General features: G+C 40.6%; 1 pseudogene; it reads left to right on the forward strand.

The window, feature by feature from the left end:
- Window positions 1–1,388: 1,388 nt before the first annotated feature.
- On the forward strand, window positions 1,389–2,294 carry LOC103734186 (annotated as a pseudogene).
- Window positions 2,295–18,941: the final 16,647 nt, after the last annotated feature.

Raw genomic sequence — 18,941 nt, forward strand, 5'->3', positions numbered from 1 at the left:
CTACTTCCTGATGAAATGTGGAAACCCAGCCTTCTGCGACACAGGAGGATGATAATTCTGCCTTGGCATTTTACCCCATAATTATGGTGGTGACTTACAAATTGTGGGGGTTTCTAACATGGTTTTAAAAGTCATTCTTTAGGGCAGACAAACAAAATGCAGTATTTGATATCGCTGTGACTGCTGCTGTTCAGTCAAATTCACCCTCCTTTTCAGGGCCTGACTCCCAGTTGCTGCGTTTCACTGATTCAGAAGCGCTCCCAATAGGCAGCCCGATTCAGAGATTTCACGTCTGCAATCAAGGCATGGCAGAAAGTATTCTGTGGCTCTGAACTAGAAAACATCAGAGAAAGGTGCTTATTTGTATGATATACTAAGAAATCCAAGATATATAATCAGAAGTGCAGACTCCATCAGTGGTTCCCTGTTTGGCCAGGAAGGTCAGAAGTCAGGCTGATGAAATGTAAAAGGCAGAGAGTTAAAGTTTTCTTCCTGCTGTGATCAGATGTTCCTAGGATTCCAGCTGAGGTAATCTTAAAAGGGAACATGGCAGAGCTTTGGAAGGCTTTGTGATGATGACCTGCCAGTAGCCCATAGGCTCATTGGAGAGGCCAGTACAGGCTAACCTGTGGTCAAATTTTATCCTTCTATTCTTAGAAACTCTAAAATTACAGACCTTAATCTCTGAGGTAGGACTTTAACTCCCACCACATACAGGTGCCAAAACCATGGCAGAAATGATTTTGTCTTAAAGAAAGGAAGAAAGGACTTATGATCCTATATCTTCCATTATGTTCCAAACTCAGTAATAGCTTCTATTTGAAGGTTATTTATAATTTATAAAAGGATTAGACACACCACATGATTCAATTCTCAGAAAACTCTCTAGAGTTAATAAGGAAATATTATAAATGGCTCAACCTTTTTTGAACAGAAAATATAATTTTCCAGGAATGTGTGACATTTTCTGACAAGTAAACGAAAATATCTATAAGCTTCTTGGTCCTGATTTCATACCTATGACAGATATAACTAGTCAGTGTTGTATCATCTTTATAAATCCTGAGTGTCCACACACACTTTTTAACACACTGTTGTAGCATTCCTACATAATAGGCCAGCTCAGTTCACTCAAGAAAATCCCTCATTTACCACCCCATCTCACAAACCAATGTTTGTCAAAGATCAGCATACAGATATATGACTCCTACATTATCTCCCAACCGATGATATTTAAGTAGATAAGTGCCTACACAGCATGAAATATGATATCAAATGAATTTTGTTCTCAGAAGGCTGAGAGGAAAGATAGAATTCCAGTGAATTTGAGGCCAGCCTGGGCTAAACTGAGTTTTCCAGCATTGTACAAAGCCTTATCAACAAAGAAAATGGCTAGCAATGTTAGCAACAAGACAGATCCTCACTCCATGAATTCCAGAGTATTCACTGGGAATCTCAACACTCATTGTCAAGACATCTGATGCAGAGGCAGTCTTCTCAAACTATTGCAAAATTGTTGGTTGCTCTGTCCATAAGGGCTTTGCCTTCCTCCTGTGTGTTAATGAGAGAAATGCCCGGGCTGTTGTAGCAGGAGAGGATGGCAGAATGGTTGCTGGCCAGGTGTTAGCTATTAATCTGGCTACAGAGCCAAAGGTAAATCAAGGAAAAGCAGGTGTGAAAATATCTGCAGCAGAGATGTACTGCTCCTCATTTGACTTGGACTATGATTTTCAAGGAGATTATTATGACAGGAAGTACAGTTACCCAGCTCGTGTTCATTCCTCCTCTTCCTCCTATTGCTCGTGCTGTGGTACCCTCCAAATGCCAGCATGTAACAGGAAACACCTCACAAAGGGGCAAAAGTGGCTTCGATTCTAAGAGTGGACAACAGGGATCTTCCAAGTTTGTAAGGTTGAAAGCCGATGACCTTCAAGTCATTAAGAAGGAGCTGAATCAGATTAAATAAAAACTAGATTCTCAACTGGAAAGTCTGGGGAAAAAAACTGAAAAAGAACAAAGCAAACCAGCAGGTATGTCCTTCTCATCCCCAGCAGAGGCAAAGAATGAGAAGTCAGAAGGAGAGCAGAGCACCACCTTTGAGACAAAAAGATGAGACGAATGTGAAGATGGAGTCGGAGGCAGGTGCGGATGGCTTCTCCGAGGAAGAGGACCTTATGGGTGATGATAATAATGAAGGTCCAGGGGCTGACCAGCTGGAGTTGATCAAGGATGATCAAAACAAAGCTGAGAAAAGAGAGGATGACAGAGACAGAGCCAATGCCTGGATGACTTAAGCACATAGCAGAGTTGAGAAATGTTACCCAATTATTTCTTTACCTAGGCACTGTTCAGAGATCAAAACTACACCAGACCCTCTTCCCTAGTATCTCCAGCACATACCCCTGCTCTCCATCTCATCTGTCCTGTGTTAACTCATAATCACCCTGCTTGAGTTCCATTTTTACCTCCTTTGGTGCTCCTGGAGTAGTTTTATTAAGTTTTACCCTGTAATTTCTGCTTTTAATTTTGATACCTCTTTGTGACTTAAAAATATAAAGTTGTATGGTTCTTTTAAAATAATAATAAAGAAAATATTTTTAAAAAGAATAAATAATTCAGACATTGTACTCTTTATATTAACAATATACTTACTTTATATTGTTGTTTTCATGGCTTCTCATTCTTAACGTATTAAATAACACAAAATTCTTCCTACTTGTGTCTACTTTTGAGTACTATTCACAGGTGAGTCTTCAAAAACACCAGGTGTGGGGGGGTGGTTTGAATGAAAATGACCCCCACAGGCTCCAAGTATTTGGACATTTTGAACCCGGATGATGATGCTGTTTGGGGATGTTTTAGAAGGTGTGGCTATCCTGGAGGAAGCACGTCACTGGGGGTGGGCTTAGAGAATTCTTAAGCCTTGCCAGATCTCCAGTAGCTCTCTTGATTCCTGTGCCTATGTGATGATGTGAGAGCTCAGCTTCTGCGGCTCCTGCTCTAGCCACCTCCTGCTACCATGCCTCCACTCCAGGACAGACTGTAATTCCCCTGGAACCATAAGCTCAAATAAACTCTTCCTTCTATAAATTGTTTGGGTTAGTGTTTCTATCACAGCAACAAAAAAGTGACTAATAAACCAGGTTAAGACATCCTCAAGAAAATCTTCTTTAAGCAGACTATAAACAAACCCAGGAGAATGCCAGGATGAACCCATCCACCCAGTTTGTAAAGTGAATCCTCTGCATCTCACAAATAGGGGATATACCATCCAGGTTTTGTTGCTGTCATTAAAATCATTACATTTTTACAATCCCATTGTGTGATAAGAACTTCAAATGCATTAGCTTAACAGTAAACAGTTTGCTATAACAAATAAATAGTATTAAGAATAAAGATGCATAGGTGTGATCTCCAAGTTCCTGATTATTTTGTCTGTTGTCTTGAGTCTTTATGAGTATGTTTATTTTTCAGTAAATGATATCTAAAGAAATTATGATGATATGCTGAGGTAAATGTATTTGACAATTCATGTGCAAATTATTTGGACTGTCTCCTCCAAAATACCTACCTAATACTGAGATTACAATTGCTTCCATGATGGCTACAACTCAGCCCAAGAATACTCTTGTTGATATAAGAGAATTTGTTGATGATTGGAAGAATCATGTGTAATATAAAGAATGTGGAATCTGGACAGAGAGGAACAAATTTAAACCCCAATCCTGTGTTCTTTGAGGAACATTTCTTGGCATATCTGCCTCACTTTTCTCATCAATAGAGATTAAAAATTGGGATAGTCATCCAAGTGCCATTTTTACAAGTCTGTTTTTATAAGGCTCAAATTACATTTGGCACAGCTATCAAGTTCTCTATAAAATATAAAGTATAAAATAATGGCCAATCACTGTTATCATTTGAATGATCACTTCAAAAATCATCTTCATTCAATGGTAACATAATTTTTATTAAATATCACAAGAAAGTCTCACAAGTCTCAAATAAATAAAACACCTTTTCCATAACATGTGATGAAAATCCCATTGGTGCAGCAAACCTGCACTGAAGTCAGAAAACAGAGCGAAGCCCATCTTCATCTGATAACACTTCTCCACTTTTGAAGGTTCTGATTCTGGGAATAAGATACTATATTTTAGTTTTAAATCTATCAATATTATTATAGCATAACAAAACCTGTGAAAGATTAAAGGAATTCTGACAGATCTCAAACACTGAATCACATTTTAAATGTACTGTTATTCATACTTTTAAAAGTGTTGCATGTTGTATGTTAAGTAACTGAACAAAACTACACTATAACTTGTGTTTTATCTTCCTGAATAAAGATGGAATTCATAAAAATTTCTATGAGACCTCCGGTCTGGCAGAAAATTTGGGATGAACATTTATTGATTATAAACTTGGTTAACATTTATAATAATAAAACATTTCTGATGGGTGGACTCAAAAGGAAAACTTGAAAAATTGGTATATATGATGAAGTCCATCAAAATAATATTAAAAGGCAAAGAGAAAAGTTATGAAATACTCCTAACAGGTAGAAGTGAACTTAACTGATGACCCTAATTGGAAATATGTAACCTAATTTATAACAAATAACCATTGGGAGAGTAGCATAAAAATGCCATGAACATCATTTTAGAGAAAATAAACACAAATGATAAACGGACATGTGAAAATTATTAGAATATTTCTATTAGTCAGACATTTCAGATGAAAAGTGACAACAGCTCTTTGGCAAACAAGTAAAAATTGTATGTAATATGTGCACATTACCAGGCTCATCCATGCACTCCATTGTAGACTGTGAATTAGTACAGCCATTCTGGAAAGTAATTTATCACTACATAGCAAGGTCTGTAAAAAGTCCATACCCTTTGGTACATTAATTTCTGTTTTGAAACTGTATTACAAGGAACTAATGTAAAATCTAGACAAACATTTCAATACAAAGATAAAAATCATAACACATACCAGCAAAAGTACACTGTGAGCAATTTGGTTTAAGATAATAATTAAGCAGATTTTTGTACACCCATGAGAACATGTGATATAATTAAATGTATACTTATAAATGGTATTTAATGATGTGGGATAAAACATAATTTTCATGTAAACATAAGAATGCAACTATGGGTCAAAAGTCAAGTCTACTTAACATGTAATATGATTAAAGACATCACATTTGCAAGCTAGAGAGTAGTACATATATTAGCTTTCTATATAACATCATTTTCACATATATTTTATGTTTCTGCATGTCTTAGATTCCTTACCATCAACAAATATTTTTGAAAAATAAAAAAGACATAATTATAACTTCATTAAAATTTGAATGTGTTTTATTACACTTTTAGCCTGAATAATGTTGGAGACTGATTGCTGCTGGGAGAGGGAGAGTAGACCTTCCTTAAGATCTGTAGGTAGGCTGACCAAACTCCAGTGAATGAACTTTCACTGAAGGACAATACATAGCAGAATACATGTGGCCCAGTGTGGGGGAGAGGGAATGAATTGGAGAGGGGACCTTAATTTGACTGATAACTGTTGTATGAAATGTAATAAAAATATTTAAAAATGTGTTTTATTACATTTTAATAAAAATGTTCATCACATTTATTTACTCTGTGTGTGTGTGTGTGTGTGTGTGTGTGTGTGTGTGTGTGTGTATACAGACATGTGGATCCCAGGGATAGATCTCAGGTAATCAGGTTTGGCAGGAAATACTTCACAAATATAGATATGTTTTTGCAAATACAAGTCATTGACTTCCACATAAGATTGCATATATGTGTATATGATATTATATGCATAGATATACTATATATTGTAAATATCCATTACTTTTTCTAAGAAATTGTGGAAATGATAGCAAAAAACTTTCATGATGCATACTCTATGAAACTGATGATTGTTTGTGGCTCTTTTCGCCTGAAATATTTTATTTTCTGGAGATGCAAGAGGCTATTAGACCTTCACCAAAGCTTAGAAATTCAGTCGTCCTTTTCACTTGTAGTTAGTTGCCAACTGAAAATATTGAACTAATTTCTGAGCACCATAACTGCACTGTCATTAATGTACCATATAAATGTATTTCATATAGTGAAAGATAGAATTATACACAATGAAAAAGTTCATCTAACTTCTTCATTTTGAACCTGACAAGATCAAGAATAAAGAGGCAATCTTGTCCTTTCTTTCACTTAGGTTTTTAACAAGACTCACTCCCTTGCTGCTCTTTCTGGTTTCTCTCCTTCCCTTTGTCCTTCCTTCCCCTCTTCCTTCTGTGCCCCTCCTCTTTCTCCCTTTTTCTTCTTTTAAGAGTGAAGAAAGTTTGATTATTTATAGGAATAAGAACACTGGGGGCTTCCTAAAGAAAGAGGGACCTTTTATTAGGAAAGATCAAGAGTATTCAAAGTGGAAAGACAACGTTGCATAGAAAGCTCAGTGTGTTCCTGAGGATGTGCAGTTGAAATTACACTTCACAGCTAGAGTCCTGGCAGAAGGGAATATTCCTGGACAAAGAATGGCGGTACAAGTTCGGAGCTTACTCTAAGCCACATGGAAGAGTTGGCCACTCAACCATGTGGTTTTCTCTGAAGAATTTTATCTAAACCAAAATAACAACCCCGTGGGATGTAAACAATTATTTAAAAGAACAACAGCCTCTTTCTCCAAAACTGCAGATAATAGTCACCAAAAGATTTGTCAGTCAGCAAACAGAGGAGTACTTTCTTCCTGTCTGCCTAGATCCTTTTAACCCACTATATTACTAGTTTCTCATTTATTATTAATTTGAGGCTTATCATATAATTGAAATGGATTTATAGTGATATATTTTTTTATTTCATAATTTTTCATGTTTACCTGTATAACCCCTTTTTGTCGACACTTTCTTCTCCCAAAGAAGACTTAATTCTGTTTTTACCAACCATCGACTATCAATTTTAGCCTTTTCCCTTTAGACTGCTTCTCCTCATCCTATTTCTACTTTCATACTGTGTGTGTGTGTGTGTGTGTGTGTGTGTGTGTGTTTATTAAGATCAGGCTGTCCCTTTCTTTAAGTTACTCAATATTGTGTCAAGCGCTGGTTTTCAGCCTGTTCCTCACCCTGAGTAACTCCATTCTATAGCAATGTTTGGCTATTTTCTATATACAGACACAGGGGCAGGATGACTCTGGACATCACTGAGCATGTAGGCATCAGCATCTACAAGCAGAAAGCTTGAGACATATGCTTGTTAATAATTTATTTCTGAAAGTAAGAAGGTGCTGTCTTATAAACTAATCAAAGTAAATTGAAACATCATGAGCCCATGAGAATATTACAGTAATATGTAAATCAGGGCCAGTAATTCAGAGAACACACCAGATCTAAGTAGGATGTGAGACCCAAACCTGCAGTCCATAAAGAGGAGGACATTTAAACTGTGATGACGGCAGCCCCACAGACCCATCAGATCATGTGGACCAAAAAAAATCCTTTCTGTCCCTGAGATTTCAGCTCCGCTCAGGTCCCAATGCTACTATGATCAAAAGTTTGACAGATTGTTGCCCATTCTTCCAGCTATCTGGACTCAGTCCTTCACCTTATTCTACAGCTCAATTTAACCCTGAGGCCCAGCTCAATCAGTCAGCATGTGAATTCCTGCAGTTCAGCTCTACGCCTGCAGCACTTCTCCAATCAGGATTACTAATATCTTTCCACTGTGGTGATGCACTTTATAGCTCTGCTAGCCCTATATCTCTGCCTACAGTAAGGCCTCTTTGAAAAACTTAAATTCTGCTACAGCAACATTAACCCTGTTGTACCCATTCTCTAAGCTACACATACACATACAGAGAGATAACAGTTACTAGGCGATGTGTAATCTGTGATCTTAGAATTATGTTAGTAATTAAGGTAAGAATAAATGAACCTGTGTTCGGCAAGGCCAATAGTCAAGGGAAATCAAGAATACTTGGCAAATTGCTAAAAACAACGACAACAACAAAACCCCCAAAAAACAATAGCTTGCAATTTTTTTGTTTTTCGCTAAATTCTGAACGGAAAAACAAACACGTCCATCTATGTTTCTGATGTTATACGCTCATTATATATGTGTGAGTATAAATGTTGTGTGTGTGTGTGTATGTGTGTGTGTGTGTGTGTGTGACTTGGTGTTTATATTAATATCTGTGTGCATGTGAATTTAAATCTTGTTTTTTCATGTGATAGAAAATGTGGTGTTTTTCAGTTTGAATGTTTTATTTTACTTAAAATTATCATCTCTAGTTCCATCCACTTCTCTGAAAATATCATAGTTTCAATTTTATTTACTGCTGAATAAAATTCCATGGTGAAAGGAACCACATTATCTTTATTCCTCTGTTTACAGACCTCTAAGCAGGTTCCCTGTGTTGGCTGTTGTGAATGGTGCGTTGATGAATGTGGGTGTGCAGATATTTCTGTGTTGTGCTGATTTAGGCTATAAGTGAACACCCTGAAGGTGTGGTATGGCTGGATCATATAGAAGTTCCATTTTTGTAGGGGGTTTGAATCAGCAACCCTGCACAGTGATGATTGGGGATGAGTAAGCATGCTGTTCACCAGCCCACGCCGCCCTGAGTACCTGGGACATTCAGACCCAATGGGGAGCCTATTCAAGCAGGGACTCATTTATTTCAGGTGTTACAAAGCTTATAAAGGCATCTGGAAATCCCCCCTTTACCCCCTGAGGGTGTATCTTAAGGATGGTCACATGCTGATCATGCACTCCTCAGCAGTGTGGAAGTATCCTTCAGGCTTTTAAAACAAGTCAGACTGCACCCCAGCAAACTCCTCTCAAACTGCTTCAAGGTGGGGCTTTAAGGTCCCCACATCTCCCCCTTTTATTTTTATTTTAAGGCTGGACTGACTTTATTTCATGGGTTACCCACCTCATAGATGGCTCCCTGAGGAAAGATGGCTATTTCCTTCCTCTTATCTTATGCATTTTTGCCTGTCTTAAGTTGTGTCAGGTCTGATCAAGACTTGCCCCTCATTGGACCATGCACCTGGCCATGTGCATGTCCTGTCTTAGGAGTGCTTGTCATGGGACATCTTACCCTTCCTTGGCTAAAAATGCATCAGGATTAAGGGCAGCCTCGTGGGTAATGCCAGCCCATGACAGTCTTAGTCTCTGCCTAACTTGGTTAGCCAGGCGTGGGCAACCGGAGGGGTCCTGGGGGAGTCCATAATCATGAGGAGGTAGGCTGTGGCAGTTCCAAGGGTCCTCTGTCACCGAATTATCTAGTAAAGACACTTAAAGATAAGCATTATCAAGAGAAACAAAGCAAGTCATGGCTTTGGTCTCAGAAATACTTCTGAGACCATGTACCTTTTAGCCAATCAGTCAGTTGTCTGAAAGGCAAAGAGGCTGACTGGCAATGAAGCCAAGGAACTGGGTCCTTCACCTCAGATGGATATAAATAAAGAGAGGAATTTTGTCTCATGAACTATTGTCCATGGACCATCATGCTAGTTAGACACACCCAAGCCTCAACCCATGGTTAGCAATGGATCTGGGCCTCTCCATTGCCCCATAATGGGGCCCTTCCACCTTACCGGTACCTCAGGTCTCTGCTCCTGTCATCCCTAATGCTTCTGAAACCGGGATTCCAACTGATTTTTTTTTTTGAAAATTAAGAACATTAATAGTGAATAAGGCCATACCCAACTGTTGGTGGGGGCTTATTCCCCCTTTTTGTTTTGGTAATTGAATTTTTAGGTTTTGATGGTTGTGGTCTATAATGGCTTGACCTTGGGGATTGTAGGGAATTCCCGTGTTGTGTTGAATTCCCCAAAGTGAGAAGAAATCTTGTAAATTTTTACTCACAAAACATGGTACATTAACAGTTTTATTTCTTTGGGGCAATCCCAACGTAGCAAAGCACTGAAGAAAATGAGACTGAGCATGTTTAGAATTCTCTCCTATATGAGTGGTAGCCCAACAGGCATGTGAGCATGTGTCAATGGATACAAAAATATACTTAAGCTTTAAAAAAATGAGCATAATGTGTGACATCCATTTGCCATAAGGAATTGGGCTTGAGTGCCCTGGGGTTTATCCCTGGCTGTTGCAGAGACAGTACCTGTAGAAAGGGTTGACAAGACTTACAGGTATGTACAATCTTCTTTAGGTCCTTGATGGGAACTTGAGGAAACCTCTTATGGAGTCCCTGCCAATTTACATGAGTGAGGTTATGTAAGCCCTGGGCTTCATTCAGGCCTGCTGACAGGACCTGGGTGGAAGCCAGCTTGTCTGCCTCTGCATTGCCTTGGGATAAAATCCCAGACAATCTTTGGTGGCCCCTAAGATGCTAGAAGAAGATAGGGGCTTCTCCCTCTCTAAGGACTGTACCAGTCTGAATCATCAAGGGAGTAATGGGGTTCCCATCCAACAGGATATGAGAACCTAATAGCCCTGGAAGAAGATTGACTATATACAGACTTTCAGAAAACAAATTCATGGGCTCACTTACCTTTGTTAATGCTAAAGCAATGGCCATGAGTTCCTTGAATTGAGCTGAGCCATCACAAGTGTGGACATATCTTTTCGGTTTTTTATCTGCCCCCAGGTATACTACCACTGCTGCTCCAAATCTGCCCCTGTCAATAAAAACATTGAAGGCTTTTACTAAGGCCTCCCTGACAAAGAGCCATTGAGCACCCCAACAGTGGGCACGAAAGGAGGTCACCCATTTATGAGGGCCATAATGACCGTCCAAATTTCCCAGGAACCCTTCCAAGGCTATGGCTACTCAATTATTATTTCTGCAGACACATTCATAATCCCTAAGCTGATAGGGGATAACAATTTTAAAAGGGTCTATGCCATAATGTCTCAGAGCTACATCACATCCTGATTGAGAAATCAGGTCAGCCAATTGATCCATGGGTGTATAAACCCACGGTACACCTCCCAGAAAGGCATGAACCCACTGAAGGGGATTCCTGTCCTCCATAAGGATGGATGTCATCAGGGTTTCACTGGAGAGTACCCATAATTCAAGATCTTTACTAGGCATGTACCAGGCAAGTTGGGCTCAGTCCAGGACATCCTGGACCTCATGTCCAGATGTTGAGGAGATAGGTAAATTAGTTCTGAAGGCTGTTTCCCTACTAACAACTGAAACAGTGGTCTTAAAATCTCAGTGGGAATAGGCATCCAGGCTCATAGCCAATTAATTTCTCCTAATAATTTTTGTAGCTCTGTCAGGGTTATGGTGGGCTTGACAGCCAGTTGTGGTTTTAAAGGACTTACTCTTTTGAAAGAGAGTGTTGTTCCCAGAAATTTAAAGGAAGCAATTGTCTGTATTTTATCAGCAGATACATGGAGTCTGCCTATCTGTAGACATTTCTGAGTAACCTTATATAACTCTTCTAATTGTTGGGGGCTTGGAGCTCCCAAGATTATATCATCCATACAAATGTACGCAGCAGCATGTGGCATCAAGTGAGCAGGCACCAAAAGGATCTTCACATAGCTTTGGCAGAATGCTGGGCTATCCATACCTTGGGGTAAAACAGTCCATTCGTACCTCTCATCAGGTGTTTTAAAGTTGGTAGAAGGTACAGAAAAAGCAAATTTTTCACAATACTGGGTTTGTGGAGGGATAGAAAAAAAAACAATCTTTAATGTCTATAACTATAAGAAATAAATCTGAGGGAATAGCAATGATCCAAGGCAGACTCCTTAAGGATGTACCCACTAGGGTCATTCTAGCACTGACTTTTCGTAAGTCTTGTGACATTCTCCACTTGCCAGAGGCTTTCTTAATAACAAAGACAGGCGTGTTCCACGGACTTACAGAAGGCCAGATGTGGCCCAACTGCAATTGTTCCTGCAAAATTTCCTTTAAGGCCTGTATCTTTGTCTCAGTTAATGGCCACTGCTCCACCCATACCGGCACCACAGGGGACCACCGGATAGCTGGAACCTGAGGGGCAGTAGCGCTTAGAATTGGGGGTGAACCTGATGCTCTATCATTGGGTCCCCCTTGTAATTGATATGGCAAGACAACCCCTGAGTTGCTGACTCAGGAAGCCTATGAGACTCTTCAAGGTCCAACAGGTCATCATAAAAGGCCTTGTTATCAGTGGTTATGCAGGCCTGTGCATCCCCCAAAATATCTTGTCCTATGAGGTTGGTGGATAACCCTGCCACCACCAGGGGTCACACGTTCCCTTTAGCTCCATCTACATCCTGCCAGGTAAGCCATTCTTGAGTCTCCTCTGATGGGGTGTATCCTCCCACACCTATGATTCGGGGCCCAGAAGCTAGGTGCCATCATGATGGGACCTCCTCCTTTCTAAGAATGGTCCTATCAGCCCCTGTGTCCACTAGGCAGTGAAACCTCCTGCCATCTATTTCAAGATCTGTCTTTGGCCTTACACCAGGGATAATAGGGACTGTCCAATTCGCCATAAGTTTTTCTCCTCTCCCGATCCCTCCTACAGGGCATTGTAAATGTAGCCAATCATGGGGAATTCCTCCTTTTATCAATGGGGCAGGAGGCTGCCCCCCACTTAGTTTAAAGCCTTTCCTTCAGTATTAAATTTGTATTTACAATCCTTCTGCCAATGGAACCCTGTGCAACACCGGGGACAGGGCATAGATGTGCATCTTTTTTGATACCCCTCCTCCAGGCTTAGGCTGATTCTCTCACTGAGGACAATTTCTTTTAATATGGCCAATCTGGCCACAGCCACAACATGGGCCTTCTATTCCTCTAGGCCCCGTTACCTGCTCTCCCAGATTAAGTGAGTTAAATGCCTGGGTTAGGGCAGGGGTCAGAACCTCTGTTTGTATCTGTAAGATAGCAGCTACGGATTTGGTTTGCCCCCTCTGGGTTCCCACCTCCTCAGAGGCAATTATCCATTGTCCCATGGACCTATCCTTAAGGCCAGCACAGGCTATCTTGTGATCAGCATGCATTCTATCCCATACCAGGAGTTTAGTGAATTGATCCCTCAATGGGACTGGGAGTAATTTTCATTTTAAGTTATTCTCTACTTTGTCTATAAACTCATAGAGGGGTTCACCAGGCTTTTGATTAATCCCTGCAAGGGGGGATTCAATAGGCCCCTTGTCCAATTTTCTCCAAACATTTAATCCTATGACCCTGACCTGTTCTGTATATGGGGCTGGAATGCCCGACTGTTGCTCCCCTGTGGCATAACGGTCACTTGAACCAGTCAACATCCCAAAAGTAATGGGGACCGGTGGGTTGGCACTTGTATTCCTCTCAGCCTGTATCCCGCATTCCTCCTTAAAGAGGGCACACCATTTAATATATATACAGGGCTAGGAAGGACTGCTTTGGTGAGGTCCAGCCAATCCTTTGTAGTACACTCCTGATGAACCAAGCCTTGGAGGAGGGTGATCCCTGCCCATCCTCAGCCACCACCTTTTTTAATTCCTTTAAATCTTTCACCTCCCAGGGATACCAGGGGTCAGGGCGAGTGCCTCCTGGGTTTACATTAATAGGATGCGCTTCCACCCGTGGTCTCACAGAAGCCTTCTGAATGGGGCCAGGATCCTGAAAATGGGGATGGTTTTCATGGGTCTCAGGAAGCCCTGAAGCCGGCCGGGGCACTCCCGAAGTGCTGCTTGTTACTTTGGTCACTTTTGGTTTCACTTCCATTGCATTTCTGCATTCTTCCTCAAACTCTTCCCATGATTCCCATGCCGGGGTTTCTGAAGGCTTGTCAGGAGGTGGTGCTGAGGGCTTAGGTCTCTCTGGCCGAAAGCATGCCTTTACAGCCAAAATAATAGGGTAGAACTCCAGCGGTGGATCAACCCCCAATTGAACCTCCCTTTGTTGAGCTACACGTTCCACATGTTCCCATGTATCCCCAGTAAAAACATTAGCCCCGAGTAGTCAGGGAGCCAAATGAACAGCCTCTGCCCAAACCTTTTGAGCTACTGGATCTGACAGAGCCAATCCCCTGGTTTTAAGCATATCTCTCAGCACTTTAAGCACCGGGTCCTCAGGCTTGTTGATCACATTACCCATCTTTCGTGTCTCACTTACCCCGAACTTCTCATTTGTCCCCAATCCATTATTTTTCTTTCTTTCTTTTCTTCTTTTCACCTTCCTTCGTGCGCCATGCTAGGTGAGAGTTGTGGGGATTTCGAGCCAGCGACCCCTGCACAGTGATGATTGAGGATGAGTAAGTGTACCTTTTGCAGCCCACGCTGCCCCCAGTTCTGGGGACAGATGTAATGGGGAGCCTAGTTAAGCAGGGACTCATTTATTGCACATGTTACAGAGCTTATAAAGGAACCTAGAAATGCCCCCTCCCCCCTGAGGGTGGATCTTAAGGTCGGTCATGCGCTAATCATACTCTCCTCAGCAGTGCGGAAGTATCCTTCAGACTTTTAAAACAAGTCAGGCCGCACCCCAGCAATCTCCTCTCAGACCTCTGCAAGGTGGGGCCTTTAGATCCCCACACATTTTCACTTTTTTGAGACAGCTTTGTACAAACTTCACAGTAGCTTCTCTGGTTTGCATTCCCATCATCAGTGTATAAGGTTTCTTCTTTCCATACCCTTGTCAGCATTTGCTGTCTTTCGTTTTCTTGACCATAGTCATTCTGACTGGAGTGGGATAGACTTTCTAAGGAGTTTTAATGTGAATTGGTCTAATGGTTAAGGTTGCTAAATATCTTTATCTTTTCAAATATTTCTTTGTCATTTGTTATGCTTCCTTTGAAAACTATATATATTCAGTTCATTAGTCTATTTATTAATATGAAGTTCTTTGCAATTTTTTGATATTTACATCCTGTCTATGAACACTTAGCAAAGATTTTTCTCTTTTGATGAAGAGAAGCTTTTTAATTCTGTAAAATCCCACTTGCCAATACTTGGGGTCATGTCACATGGTGTCAGAGTCCTTTTCAGATAAATCCTGATTTATAACTTTATTATGAAATTTTGTTCATGATTTTTTTTCTAGCAGATTCAGTTCAGATATTCAATTAAGGTATTTTACCATTTCTTTATAATTTTATTTCTTATTGAATTTTTGAGATTTTCATACAATGTAGTTTAATGGTATGCAGATCTCCTCCTGATCTACACTCTCCCCACTTCCCCCACTCAGTTTAATGTACTTGCTTATGTACAAAAAGCACAGCCTATAGAGTCTGATTTGTGTCCCCAAATATCCTTCCATATGGGTTCATTCACTGGGCCCACTGAGAATCCCATCCCTGTAAGACACTTTTTCCCTTCCAGCAGCTATCAATTCCCCAAAGCTCCTTAGGTTGGATTAGGATTTCTTTCCCAGTTTCCCATGTTTATGCTGAAATTTTGTCTACTTTGAGCTTGCTTAAGTCTTGTGCATGCTGTCACCATTGCTGTGAGTTCACATGAATAAAAGACCAGCTGTGTGGGAGACTCTGTCCTTGTGGTCATCTACCCCCTCTGGCTCTTACTATTTTTCCACCTCTTCTTTAGCAATGATCCCTGAACTTTGGGAAGCAGGGGTTTGACATAGGTGTCCTAATCAGGGAACGCTCTCTGCAGTCTCTTGTTCTCTGCACATTGGCCAATTGTGGGTTTCAGTGTTAATTACCACCTGTTTGTATAAGGAAACTTCTCTGGAGACTTGAAAGATGCCTTACAGGTGTTAAGGGAAAAATAAGGAAGGGTGGGTATTTTAGCTGGGGAGGGAGTAGAGATTATACAGGGGGGGGTGAGGAAAGAGATAAATAATGCTCAGATGGTATGAAAAAAAAAACAGATGGCCATGTATTAATTCAAAGTCCTACTGAAAAATATATACAAGTGCAATAAAGATACAATAAATATGCAAGTACATGTGTATAGCTGAAGGCTATATAACAAATATCACAGTGCCAGGGAGGGGAAATCTCCTTCTAATTGTTGGTCAGGGTAGTGCAGACCTCCAAAATAACACAGGCTATTGCCAAAGCCCTTGATTGCTCCCAGAACATGAAGGTAAGACTCTGTTGCTGAAGACAGGGACTTCAGACACAGGACTTGGAGCAATTGAGCTGGACTTTGTTAAGGTTCAGATAGCCCCGCCCCCTCACCAACAGGGCCTCATGGACCTCACAAGCCCATGAGAAAAGGGAACCAAGTTGATAAGCACCCTGGTCTTTGAAGTCAAAAGAAGCAGACTTTTCTCCACTGTTTGGCCAACACAGCAGCCTTCCCCCTTTGATCTCTAAAGAGGGAAGGTTTTAACAGTCCCGCTCTCCCCCTTCCCTCCACCTAACTTTCTAAAAAATATATCTTCCTGCCTTCTGAACCACCCAGAAGCCTCCCCCTATAAAAAGACGCCAGCTCACAACTCAGGCAGTCATTTTCCCTGCCCAGAAGGGAATCTGTCCCATGTGTGCCTTTACTCTATTCCAGTGGAGTTTTATCTGTGTCCTGGTGCTTTCTCCTGATCAACCAGATTCATCCATAGGCTATTTTATCTATCAGATGGTGCCAAAACCCAGTTCTTACTTCAAGGGACCTGTACAAGCCCTCTGACTGGACCTCTCCAACGCCACTTATTTGGCTTTCAGGTACATCCCACCCTTCCTCTCTCTCCTTCTCTCCCTGCTCTCTGCTTTCCATTCACTTCTTTCTGTCTCTCCTCACTATGGAGCACACTCTGACTTGTCTATGTCTTCTTTTGATCTCCTTTCCCATTGAGTTCATCACTCCCGGTCAGCACTGGTCTCCGTGAAGGAGCTGTTTCATTCGTTCACTACTTCAGTTCCCTCAACGCCAGCATCTCGCCCCCCTTCACTCCATCATTTCACTATCCCTTCACCCCTCATATTGTCCCCCCGCTTCGCCATGGGCCTGCAAGGTCTGCTGTCCTCCATCCTTTTCCCTGTCTTTGTCCTCTCTGCTGCCTTCCTTCCTCACTTTACTTGGGATGATTTCTGGTACCATTCAATCCTATTTTAGGTCACCTCTCCTTTGCTTCCGTCCTTTAGGCTACCTTTCCTCTAACTACTTATGGATTCCCTACACATGCAGATGCTCTGGATCTTCTCCTCTCTCTCCCTCTCCCATACTAAACCTTTCTACTCCCCACCATGAGCCTGCCAGCCTGCCACGTGTCTGACCTCCCATGCAGGCTCTAAAACTGCATGACCCCAAGGCTATTTTTTTTCCCCTGCTATTCACCCCCTCCAGGCAGCTGCTAAGATTGCCAGCTCACCTGCCCTGAGGATTTTTTCTTTAACATTCTAATAACATGATAAACGTTTCCAGCTGGACCCATTCTTAAATTCTTTTATAAATATGGCTAAGAACTCTTTAGGGGACCCTTTCTTCCTATTTTGACCCAGCTAGCCTAAACCAGATGGGCAACTTTGCTGGAACATTTAAAGAATTACAGGTGGCTTGCCCCATGGACAAATGTAAAATATTTTAAAAGTCATTTTTTTTTTCCTCCTAAACTTTTTCTCAGGCAAAGGGGCTTGAAATTTTGATCTTAGGCCCTCTTGTCCATCAAACAAGTAGTGCTCAGGTGCCTACTTTTCTAACTACACCTAACCATTTTAAATTTCATTATACATAAAAGGTCACAGGCACTGCTCAGGCAAGTCATATGCTTTCAGACCAACAACCACTGATTTATATGCCTTGTTCCTTCTGCTGCCCTCATGAGTCTCTTTTCCAGCATATCTTATGTCTAGAAATTAAGAGATCCTGAGAACTTTGCTTCACATTCATAACTACAATGGTTGGTGAGAAACATGGATTTCTTTGATTTGATTTTCTATTTGGGTCACATATATATTTATATCTGAGGGTACTTTCTTCTTTTACATCAAGCTTAACCTACTGGTACCAGGGGTGCCTAGGATTCTTTTGTAATTTATTTTTGTTTTCATTTCTGGATAATTACATAAAATAAACAGTACATTTCTAGTTCAGAGTAAGGGAATAATGCTAGATCTACACAATGGGAGTTTAGATTTTAACATCATTTAGGGTCTGTTTCTAAAGGGGATTACTTTGAGTTTTAACTTCTATGGTATATTTACTGTTTTTTAAAGGTGATTGTTTTAAGTTTTTACATTGTTTGACATATTTATGGATACAAAATAAATTATTTTTAGTTTTTGATATTACATGACATATTTATCTGGTAATATTAAGGAAATTATTTTGGATTTTAACATCTTTTATTTAGTATTTGCTAATTTCTAAACATGACTATTTTAGATTCTTACTGTTTTACATTCTATATTTGTTATTTTCTAAAGGGAACTTAAAGTTTTTCTAGCCATTTGACTTCAAGCTGCAAAGGAAGCTGATACTTTGTGATGACTAGACCTGTAAAGCAAATGGAAATTTGTTGTACTCCAGGGCTAAAACCTTACAAGAGACAAGTTACTACCAACATATAGTTACAATAGTGAGAGGTGGAAAGCAATAGTATACTTGAGTGAGAGGCTTGAGATGTGGCCTCTCCTGGTATTAACTCCTCCCCTTTCTACATTGTGATTCTAAGTTTGTTTTTCTCTGGAATAGAATTATTTCCCTCTCTGATGCTCAGATCCTCTATGCGTGACTATGTTCCTGCCTCATCATTCCCTGAGTGCTTTCTAGTTATAATGTCAGAGTAATATTAATTATACTGGTAAATTGTCATGTGCTGTTTGTGCTCACTGAGACACTGACTCTGGAGATGAGACTGGCCCTCCCACTTCAGACTCAAGCATGTTATCTCAAGATGTGTTCTCCAAGACTTTTCCAGGATCAGGCTCACCCCCTTAGCCTGTGACAAGGAGAAGGAGAAGAACAAAACTGCCTACGAGTAAAGGCGCCATGCAATTGAGAACAGCTAAGATGTAAATTAATATCAAAAGAGGGTATTACTGTCTACAATGAAAGTAGCTAATGAAATTATTT

This window comes from Nannospalax galili, unplaced genomic scaffold (assembly GCF_000622305.1).
Source record: "Nannospalax galili isolate Female #2095 unplaced genomic scaffold, S.galili_v1.0 scaffold550, whole genome shotgun sequence".
Classification (NCBI taxonomy): Eukaryota; Metazoa; Chordata; class Mammalia; order Rodentia; family Spalacidae; genus Nannospalax; species Nannospalax galili.